This window comes from Tenrec ecaudatus, chromosome 7 (genome assembly GCF_050624435.1).
Source record: "Tenrec ecaudatus isolate mTenEca1 chromosome 7, mTenEca1.hap1, whole genome shotgun sequence".
In the NCBI taxonomy this organism is placed as follows: domain Eukaryota; kingdom Metazoa; phylum Chordata; class Mammalia; order Afrosoricida; family Tenrecidae; genus Tenrec; species Tenrec ecaudatus.
Window position 1 is genome coordinate 121,701,551 of NC_134536.1, and position 12,038 is coordinate 121,713,588.

The following is a 12,038-nucleotide window of genomic DNA, read 5'->3' on the forward strand; positions in this document are numbered from 1 at the left end:
TTCTGAGGCATGTGGTACAAAGCTCGTTAGCTGTACTGATAAATCTGCATCTCACTCCACCAGTAAGCTCTGTCCTGAAGGTGACCAGCTTTCTCATTCCCTCGGAGAATTTAACTCCATTGATGTGGCACCTTGCTTCACGAGGAAACCTCCTGTTGGATGACACGCTTCTCTAGCTCCATGGGGCAGTTCTTATGCTATCTTGCAAGGTCTCCTGGTTATACTGTTATTGTTTGTCCACAACTGCCTCTCCACATCTGTGCCATCTCGGAGGTTACAGCTCTTTTAACTTCCTTCTGAGCCCTCGCCAGGATTACCTGTGATGTCTACAATTCCACCAGCAAACTTCAATTTACCTTTCGGCAGCGTGGCACTCTTCCAGACTCAACTCATTACTAGTTTCCAAAACTGCTTTCACATTTTAGGCATCTGTGAGAGCAGCACCCCTCTCTTCTGGTACCCAATTCTGTCTTCATTGTCTAATGCTGCTATAACAGATCCACCACCCATGGGTAGTTTTAACTTGCAGAAAGGTACTCTCTCACAGCCTAGGAGGCTACAAGTTCACATTTATGGGGTCAGCTCTAAGGAAAGGCTTTGTCTCTTCATTGGCTTACAGTTTAGGAGCAAATGTATAATCTCCTTTCAATATCTGTGGGCCAAGCATTCCTTAGACATTCCCATGTGGTTTCACATCAACCTTCCCCTGGATCTAGGAGGCTCCTAACACAGAAACATGAATCCAAAGGATGAATTCACCTCCAAGATCTTCTTTCTTAATGGTAATAGTTCCCTCTCTTTCTTCTCTCCTCTTGTAGACCCCTGCCCAGGAAAATTCATTTTACATCAAACCAGGGATATGAGCAGATTAAGTGTTTTCATCTCACTTCTAATCTTCTTCTTTTTTAAAAAAAAACATTTTATTGGGGACTCATACAACTCTTATCATAACCAATACATGCATCCATTGGGTTGCAAGAACATTTGTACATTTGTTGCCATCATCTTTCTCAAAACATTTGCATTCTATTTGAGCCCTTGGCATCAATTCCTCATATTCCCCTCCTTCCCCACTCCTCCCTCCTTCATGAACCCTAGATAATTTATAAATTATTATTTTATTATATTTTACACTGTCATACATCTCCCTTCACCCACATTTCCGTTGTCTTTCCCCCAGTGAGGAGGTTATATGTAGACCCTTGTAATTGGTTTCCCCTTTCTATCCTACCTTCCCTCTACCCTCCTGGTATTGCCACTCTCACCACTGGTCCTGAAGGGATCATCTGTCCTGGATTCCCTGTGTTCCCAGTTCCTATCTGTACCAGTGTCCATCCTCTGGTCTAGCCAGATTTGTGAGGTAGAATTTGGATCATGCTAGTGGGTGAGGGGGGGGGAAGCATTTAAAAATTAGAGGAAAGTTCTATGTTTCACCATTACTACACTGCACCCTGACTTTCTCCTCTCCTCCCTGCAACCCTTCTGTAAGGGAATGTCCAGTGCCTACAAATGGGCTTTGAGTCCCCAAACTGCACTCCCCCTGATTCATAATGATATGATTTTTTGTTCTTTGATGCCTGATAACTGATCCCTTCTACCCTCTTAATCAAACAGGCTGGTGTGCTTCTTCCATGTGGGCTTTGCTGCTTCTGAGCTAGATGGCTGCTTGTTTACCTTCAAGCCTTTAAGACACCCAGATGCTATACCTTTTGAAACCCGGGCTCCATCAGCTTTCTTCACCACATTTTTTATGCACCCAATTTATCTTGAGTGATCAAGTTGGGAAGGTGAGCATCATGGAATGCCAGTTTAATAGAACAAAGTATTCTTGCATTGAGGGAGTACTTGAGTGGGGGCCCAATATCCATCTGCTACCTTAATACTGAACCTATAAATATAAGCACATAGATCTGTTTCCCCATCCTCATATATAAATACATTTGCATATGAACATGCCTGTATTTAGACCTCTATAATTACCCTTTGCCTCCTAATTCTTTCCTCTATTTACTTTTACTTTCCTCTTGTCTCACTATCATTCTCAGCCTTCATTTGGGTTGCAGTAATTCCTCAGTTACGTTGCCCTTGATAAATCCCTACCAGGTCTCTTACATCTTCCTAATTTTGGATCACTTGTTGTTCCCTGGTCCCTGGGTTGATTAATATCACTTCCATTCCACCACCTCCCCCTTTCCCATGCCCCAGCCCCCAGAACCATTGGTCCCATTGTTTTCTCCTCCAAACTGTTCGTCCAGGCTATCTGTATTGGACAGGGTTCTCTAGAGAGACAATCCAGATTGCTAGTAGTTATATATAAATATATTTATAAAAATAGATATATAATTCAAGAAATAAACCATTAAATAATATACAGATAGATAATTCAAGAAATTAATAGTTAAATTATAAAGCAGTGAGACACTAGCAGTCCTTCAAGTTTTGAGAGCTGCCAGTTGCCAGTCCCCTTCTGTAGAGAGAGCTGGGCTATATATACCCAGGCAGCAAACAGCAAGGCAGATCCCCAACAGTCATCAACTGTCAGTCCCCAGCTCCAGAGATGAACATTCCAATTGTGTGGGCTTAAAGGGACCTCAACTTACAGCGACACCATCCACAGGCTAGGCATCCCACAGGTAGTGTGCCCCTTTAAACTGAGGCACAGAACAACAAAGGCAAGGCTCACCGAGCCATTTATCCCTCTGCCCTTCAGTTCATCTTACTTGTGTTTATCGGCCAGGCTGGCACAATAAACTATAGCACTATCTTATCTGGATAGACCTGCAGAGATAATAATATTCACACAAAAAGAAGACAGAGCAAAAAGAAGGGACAAAAGAAAACAAAACAATGACAAAAACAAGAAAAGGCTGTAAATAGTTTAAGGTCTGTTTCTTGATGTTAGGAGTGTTTTCCAGTCAAGTCTGATGGGGTGCCAAGCCCTAGACTGAAGGTCTATTTTTGGGACTCCCTCAGGACTTCCTTGTTCTGCCCACCTTGCTGTTCTGTTGCACACCCTTAGTGTTTTGCCTCGATGTGGTGGGGTCAGATCGGGCGCAATTCCCACACTGTGTCTTCAGTGTTGTCCCCTGTAGAGGGAGCTCAGCCATATGGTCCTCTCTGTGCATTGGCTGTTCAGAGAAGGGATATCGTCCTCCCCCTTCATTTGCTCCCTTTTGCTTTGATCAGATATGTCCCTCTCTCTGAGCTGTAGCTTCAGTGCTGTCCTCCGAAGTGAATTCTTCTGGGGGGAGGGGAACCTGTGCAAGTAGTTGGGATTGGGACTGGCCCCTCAGACCTCTCCACTGGTTCCCTGCTTCATTACAGTATATTGCATTCTAGTCTTCTTACAACTAATTGACATCATGTGAGGTCATTACATAACTGCCATTTTGCATCATTGTATAAATGCTAATCCCATGAGAATCATGACCCAGACAGGATGACATATAATAAATGGGACACACTTCAATCCATGACAGTACCCTAAAACACCAGACACAGAGTATTGCAAAATTATGGTGGAAATTCTTATGTTTTAATTTGCTCACGGTTTTCTAAGACAGTAAGTTATAACATTATTCTGACTGTTCAAAATTGCCTCTAACAGAATAGAACTGGCCCTCTGTATTTCTTAAACTGTACCTTTGTATGGAAGTAGAAACCCTCACGTTTCCCACTAGGAGAAGCTGGTGGTTTCTACGTGCTTACCTTGTCATTAGAAGCCCAAGGCATATCCCACTGCACCTCCAGGGCTCCTAGAAGATGCAAAGGTAAGTAAAAGGGCGTGGACAGTAAGGTTCCAGTTCATACAAGCATTAATGTATTTCAAAAAAGACTTGTTTAAATGTGTCTCTGAATTGGGTGTGTGGCTGCAGACTAGTTCTCTTAGTAATACTCTGTCTTAGTCTCCTTAGTGTGCCTTCAAAGAAAAATACCAAATCCAAGCAATAATTGTGAAAGAAATTTTCTGGGTCCATTAAATTTAAGGTATAGAGATCAGGTCAGATGGTTATGGAAAGTGATTTCTTTCTTTCATTCATTTTTTTTATTTCAAAAAAGGTAATATTGATAAAATTCCCAAAGGATGTTGAATTTTTCAAATGGAATTATTAAAAAGGGGGTTTATTAGGAAGGTGGGTACCCACTGATATGATTTTTAGTTCTTTGATGTCTGATAACTGGTTCCTTCTACATCTCGTTGGCAGACAGGCTGGTGTGCTTCTTCCATGTGAGCTTTGATGCTTCTGAGTTAGATGGCCACTTGTTTATCTTCAAGTCTTTAAGACCCCCGATGCTATATCTTTTGATGGCAAGGCACCATCAACTTTCTTCCCCATATTTGCTTATGTATCCATTTTTCTTCAGCAATTGTGTCAGGAAGGTGTGCATCCTGGAATTCCAATTTAATAGAACAACGTGTTCTTGCATTGAGTAAGTACTTGAGTGGAGACCCAATGTCCATCTGCTGTCTTAATACTAAAACTATAAATATATGCACATAGATCTATTTCCCCAAACTCGTATATAAATATATTTACATATGTACATTCCAGTCTTTAAACCTGATATGATCACTGAAGACACACGTGTGCATAAGCAAATGTAGTGAAGAGAGCTGATGGTGCCCGGCTACCAAAAGATATAGCATTTCAAGTCTTAAAGACTTGAAGATAAACAAGCGGCCATCTAGCTCAGAAGCAACAAAGCCCACATGGATGAAGCACACAAGCCTGTGTGACCATAAGCTGTCAAAGGGATCAGGTATCAAGCATCAAAGAACAAAAAAATTGTATCATTGTAAATGAGGGTGAATGCAGAGTGGAGACAAAGCCCATCAGTAGGCAACTGGACACCCCCTTAAGGAAGAGATGAGCTAGTTAGGGTGCAGGGTAGCAACAATGAAACATATAACTTTCCTGTAGTTGTTAAATGCTTCCTCCCCACCCTCCCACTATCATGATCCCAATTCTGCCTTACAAATATGGCTAGACCAGAGGATGTACATTGGTACAGATGGCAACTGGAAACACATGGAATCCAGGACAGATGATTCTTTCAGGACCAGTGGTGAGAGTGGCAATGCCTGGAGGGTGGAGGGAACGTGAGGTAGAAAGAGGGAACCGATTACAAAAACCTATGTATAGCCTTCTCCCTGGGGGGATGGACAGCAGAGAAGAGGGCAGGGGGGGAGACTTCAGATAGTGTAACATATGACAAAATAATAAGAATTTATGAATTATGAAGGGTTCATGACGGAGAGGGAAGTGGGAAGGGATGGGCAAAAATGAGCAGCCAATATTAAGGGCTCAAGTAGAAGGCACGTGTTTTAAGAATGATGATGGCAACAAATGTACATATGTGCTTGGCATAATGGATGGATGTCTGGATTGTGGTAAGAATTGTAGAAGCCCCCAATAAAATAATTTTTAAAAGAGGGGTTTAATAAAATTCAAAATTACATTGGTGAGAAAATTACCAGAAATATGTACCCAGAAAGGAATTTTTTTCATTGACAATGCACTTGCTCAGGCTTGGAGAGTAGTAAAGACTATTCGACGAGAATGTCATAGGAAAATCTTCCTGCGTCCATGCTCAGCCTTGATCTTTTCCCTTCTGCCTTCTTTCTGTATCCCTAACTTGAAGATCAATGAAAGGACCATGATCTGAGCCCCTGCAGGGAGTCCACATGGCCTCCTTGGCTTAGGGTAAATGAAAGAGCACAGAATTTCGGGGGGGGGGCAGTGGGTAGAATGATGGGAACACCACATTTAGAACTAGAATTAATAGCTATTTCTTTTGAGTTTTTAAATAGAGTTTTATATGGTTTTGTAGAAATACTATTGATCTACCTTGCCAAGCTTGCTATGTGTATGACTGAAACTCCAAAAATGTATGATGCTGAATACCTGAACTCAGGATTTCCAGGGGCATTGGAGCTGCATTGCAATATGGGATGAACCCATGACTGTGCTTCGAAGCCAGTGCTCATCCCACAGATCCTCAGGAAAACATTCATTCTTTGCATAGACTACACATGGAAAGAAGCCAAAAAGCCCACTTTGTGTTTGTTGGGCAGGCTTATATTCCAAGCAAATGAGTATGATTATGTTTCTCTTGGTCAACTATAAATATTCAATAAAAATCAATTACTTTCAAAGCTACCTAAATTCATCACTATTTTTACTTATATAAAATAATGATAATTGAACAGCATTTATATAATGGCCTCTAAAAGGAAAAGAATTTACAAACAGAATATATAGATATATATACATACACACACAAGAATATATATACATACACACACACACATATATTCTGTATATATTTAAATGCCCAACCCTAAAGGAAATGGGCCCTGCTGTTTATGGCGGCACTTGAAGAGGGACACTAAGCTGTTCAGTATGAAGTGTAACTGGACAGACTTTACCACATGAAACAACTACTTTGAGTTGAGATCAGGCAAAGGACAGACCCTGTAACGAATACTAAGACCAAAGAAGATGTTTGAGCTGAAATCTCCACACTTGATCTCAGGCAAGTAATGTGAGCCTAATCAAGAGCCTCGAAAGGGCTCTTTCCCAATAGTGGTAGGGAGCTTTGCTTTCTTCGGGGCTATATGGTGAGGTTGCCTGGGGCAGCAGCAACTGTATTCTTTATTAGCCGGGAGATCGTTTTTCTCTTACTCTCTTTTTAATACTAGCAATGCTCATCCATTGAAGTGTGTGCTGAAGAGGAAGAACCCTACATTACTACCAAAAGTACAATGTTTGATTATTGATGCAAGATAAGCTATGATCCCAACCTTCTCCACAACAATGGACACAATGGGAACCCCAAAGATACTTCCACAGCATTGAGGGAAATTGGGGATATTTTTTCATTGTATTTATATTTTATTTTTATTCAAGCTAGACTATTCTTCAACTGTTCACAGTATCATGGCAAAATGTAGGCCCTAGAAGTCGGAGATGGTGTTGAACTTGAAGTATCCTTTGACCAATGGATTGGGAAACCCATGGCTCTGAATTTGGTGAGCATAAAACCAGAAACCCTCCGTAAAGAGTGAGCCACTTGACAAGAGGTGTTTTAAGCACTTCATGTGTTGTAGTTCATGTTCAGCTGGAAACCAGAGACAAAAGAAATGTGGATAAATTTATCACAATAAATACATTGGTGTTTGTATTATAAAATAACATAAGATAATATAAAAGTCCTTATTATGCTGTTTATAAAGAAGCAAACTCTCTGTCAAGGAGTAGTTTGTGCCATGAAACAGGCGTTCCCCTTCATTGTTGTAAAAGGGTTATTCTTCCACTGTAAGGGGGCGCTATGAGTCGGTCACTGACTTGATGGCAGTGAGTGTGGTCTGTGGGTACAGTAACTTTAAGAGTGGTTTAGAAGCCTTCTAACCTGGAGAGGACCTGGAGGTCATAATCAAGGACAGAAACAGGAGAGACATTGCAGCAGATATCAAATGATTGCCCCAGGAGACCGTCGTCATGTTTGAAGATATCAATATTGAACATTTTGAAGGCACTTTAACCAAAGTTATCCTAAAAGCACCACGTTAAAAACCAGAATGACCCATTGCCAGAGAATACCAAAGTTGACTTGGTGATTCCTAAAGAACTTCCCTTTGGAGACAAAGACACAAAGTTCAAGGTGACCATGCTGGAAGGTGACTATGTTATGGTTAATAAGTCAAAAGACTGATGTGGCAAATTCGAATGAACAGCTAATATAGAACAAACACATAAGAATTAACTAATAAAATCAGAGAAATTGGTGTGGATGCTGCCATGAGAAATGGTTTTGGTTTCAACAAGTGTGTGGACCAAGATGTTCATATGTTCTTCCACTTCTGTGAAAATTTGGATAATAACCAGGTCCATATTGCTGATGAAATAGATGTTACTATAGTTTCTGATATGTTCTTTTTCCAAAGAAATTATACTATTATGATTAAAAAAGAAAACTTCCCAAGGTCACAGTTTTATTCCATTCCAATTCATATTTCTGGGCACTGTTAAAAAAGTAGCCACATTTCCCAATACCAAAACCACTAGCCCAAATAATGACAAAGAGATGAAGACTTAGGTATTATTTCCTAAGATGATTGTCAGGTGAAATTGAATATTGATTTTCAAGCCATCGATGTGGAAGGATCTACTTCTTCTCAAATAAAAGGTTTGATTTAGTATTAGTGACAAACAGAGACCTGGTCAGCAGATTGCAACTTATGTGTGACTTTAGGTTGTAATTAAAACTCAATGAGGCTCTTGGGTTACATGGTGATGCTGAAGGATAATTTTGGGTTTATTGAAACAGTCAATTGTGATAAGAAAATCTTTTTTTTACATTACAGTGAGTTCTCTGGGGATGTAGTTAGCCTAGAATTGGAAGACATGATGGAATATAGTTTGTCCAAAGGCAAAGGCAATAAAGCTAGTGCAAACAAAGCAGAGTAAACCACATTCAGTGAATGATATTACTGAAGCAGTTAATCTCATCATCTACTCCAGTAAAGCCATCCATCTCCTGAGGAGTTGATCCAACAGACTGTCTGCTAAAGAATGATTGAGAATATTAGAGAAAGGGGTATGAAAGGTGAGGTCGATCCCTTGGGCATAGTTGGAATGGCCAACAAAAGGGACTGCCTGCTGAAAGAGGAGAGTGTCACGTTCTAGATTAATATCCTTGACAAAAATGCACAGACTGTGGCTTACAGGCTCCCAGCCTTGTGCATGGCCATAATGGAGCGTGTGATTGGTTTGGCTTCATTAACAATGAAGTGGGAGAGAGAAATATGCTCTTTTTTCATATGAAGGAAGATCAAGATGGCAATCCGCTACAGACAGGAGATGAGGTGAACTTCTCGGTGATTCTTAATTAGCACACCGGTAAGTGCAATGCCAGCTGTTGCAGCTCCAAGATCTGACCTTTTGGTCAGTCACTTGAAGAGCACCACTCTGGATGATGGTTCTACCTTTACCCAGGGAACCAGATATACCAATGGGATTTGGTGCTGAAAGAAATTCTGCTAAGCTGGTTTTATTATTCAATCACACCCACCAAGTACATCATTATTCCACTGTGGTAGTGATGATTTTATATCAACCAGACGTTCATAGCGAGAGGTGGAGTCAGACTTGCCAATCAAGTTGCAGCCTGACACATCATAAGCCTTTTGTCTAAGAGTGAGGGACTCTGGGAACATACCTTTCTCTTTCCATTGCCCTACCTGCTTGCTGGGACTTTGCTTCCAACCCTGAGAAGTGTTGGTGCCCTGGCCTCTGTAACCAACTTTAACTCTATGAGACACTGAACCCATTGATTGCTCTGCTTCCTGATGCACCATTCTGTATCACCAGCACATGGCCATGTGAGCCTGAAGAGGGACTTGCAGACTAGCATTGGACTTGTGAACTTGAGTTGGACTAGGCTAAGATGTTTTCTCAAGATATAATCACTTTTTGATAAAAGCTTTTTCTTTTTTTGTTTAATATTTATTTATGTTTAAAATCATTTTATTAGGGGCTCTTACAGCTCTTATCACAATCCATCCATCCATCCAGTGTGTCAAGCACATTTGTACATATGTTGCCATCATCATCTTCAAAACATTCTCTTTCTACTTGAGCCCTTGGTATTAGCTCCTCATTTGTTTCTCTTCCCTCCCTCCCCACCCCTCCCTCCCCCAAGGACCCTTGATCATTTATAAATTATTATTTTTTTTCATGTCCGACATGTCCTTCCTTCACCCACTTTTCTGTTGTTCGTCCCCCTGGAGGTGGGTTTATATGTTGATCCTTGTGATCGGTTTCCCTTTTCTCCCCCCACCTTCCCCCTACTCTCCCAGTAGCATTGCTCTTATTATTGGGCCTGAGGGGTTTATTTTTCCTGGATTTCCTGTGTTGTGAGCTCTTATATCTGTACCTGTGTACATGCTCTTGTCTCGGCAGATTCGCAGGGTAGAATTGGGGTCATGAAGGGGATGGGGAGGGGTTAATATATTAAACAACTAGAGGAAAGTTCTGTTTCATTGATGCTATATTGCACCCTGACTGTCTCTTCTCTTCCTTGTGACCCTTCTGTTATAGAATACCCAATTGTCTACAGATGGGCTTTGAGTCTCCACTCTGCCCCCTCTCTCATTTACATTGATATAATTTTGTTCTGGGTTTTTGATGGCTGATACCTGATCCCATTGACGCCTCGTGATTACAAAGACTGGAGTGCTTCTTCCATTTGGACTTTGTTGCTTCTCAATTTATCTTCAAGTCTTCAAGACCCCAGATTCTGTATCTTTTGATACCTGGGCACCATCATCTTTCTTTACCACATTAGCTTAAGCACCCATCTTGTCTTCAGCAATTGTGTTGGGAAGATGAGCATCACAGAATGCCAGGTTATTAAAACAGTGTTCTTGCATTGAAGGAGTACTTCAGTAGAAGCCCAATGTCCATCTGCTAACTTAATATTTAATGTATAACTATATTTACATAGATCTATTTCCCTATTGTTATATATAAATACATTTGCATATGTACATGCCTAAATTTAGACCTCTATAAATATCCTATGCCTCCTAGGTCTTTCCTCTATTTTCTTTTCCTTTCTTCTTGTTCCACTATCATATTCAACATTCATTCAGCTTTCATTAATTCCTCTCAGCTCCGTTGCACTTGATCAAGCCCCACCAAGCATCCTATTCCCTCCCTGCTATTAATTTTAGATCACTTGTTGTTTCCTTGTCCCTGGGTTTGTTGGCTCCCCCATTCCTTTTCCCCACATCCCCATCTCCTGTGCTTCCCTCCCCTTCCCCCTGAAGCTTTGGTCCCATTGTTCTCCCCTCTGGATTGTTTATCCTGCCTATTTTATCTTTGTAGACTTGCAAAGACAATAATAAACATAAAAATAAGACAAGACAAAAACAGCAACAAAAAAGAGAAGCCTAGAAATAGTTCCAGGTCTGTTTGTTGACCTTGATGAGTGTTTTCCGGTGGAGTCTGATGCTGTGCCATGCTCTGCCCCCAAAGTCTATTTTTGTGACTCCTTGGGGACTTCATTGCTTTTTTACTCTTCCTGCTTTGTTGCATGCCCTTGCTGTTTCACCCCTGTGTGTGTCTCTGTGTGTGTGTGTGTGTGCGTGTGTGTGCGTGTGTGTGTGTTAGAGGGGGGGCAGCTTTGGCATAAGTCCTGCTCTTTGTCTCCAGTGTTGTCTCTTGTAGTGCTATGGGTTATTGAGGGACTTCGTGTCTCATGGTGGGGCTGGGCTTATGATCTTCTCTGTGCATTGGTTGCTCAGAGCAGGAATATTGTCTTTGGGGCTTGGTGGACCAGGATGTGTCCCACTCTCTCTTTCTCTCTCCTTCTCTATTGGATTGCCGATGAGTGCTCTGATCAAACACACTCTCATCCTGAGTTTTAGCTTCAGTTCTCTCCTCTGTAGTGCATTTTTTAAGGGGGGTGGGGGGATAGTGTCCACCTAGCTAGGATTGGGGCCAGGCCCACAGACCTCTCTATTGGTTTGCTGCTTCATAGAGGTTTGCTGCTCTTTCTTATACATAGAGTAGTGTTACTGGATTTGTTTCTCTAGACAACTCCACCTAACACATCCAATATGATTAAGTTGGGGGGATCTTGGTGAAGGGTTCTGAAAATCTCCCTCTTCACTCCTCCCAAAATCTGGAATATATATATTCTATTGATCTACTAACAACAGTTTTAACACTTGCTTCATATTATGATTAAAAAATACATTTAAGAAACCACAAAGTACTATTATATATATATACACACACATATATATATATGGCAGAAAAGTACTATTATATGAATGAAGTCAAGATAATTCCATGAAGAGTGGGGTTCTGATTGTGCCCCAATTATTCACCACATGCATCTCTAATAAAGCATCAGAGAAGAAAAAGATCATATGTAAAAAGAGTTCAGAAAATAAAATGAAGGTTACAGGGTCAGCAAATTCAAAGTAGACTTCGTCATATTTTCATCGTGACAGGATCCCTGGTGGT

General features: G+C 41.1%; 1 pseudogene; it reads left to right on the forward strand.

Moving 5' to 3' along the window:
• The first annotated feature begins 7,222 nt into the window (after positions 1 to 7,222).
• On the forward strand, positions 7,223 to 9,032 carry LOC142452480 (cold shock domain-containing protein E1 pseudogene; annotated as a pseudogene).
• Positions 9,033 to 12,038: the final 3,006 nt, after the last annotated feature.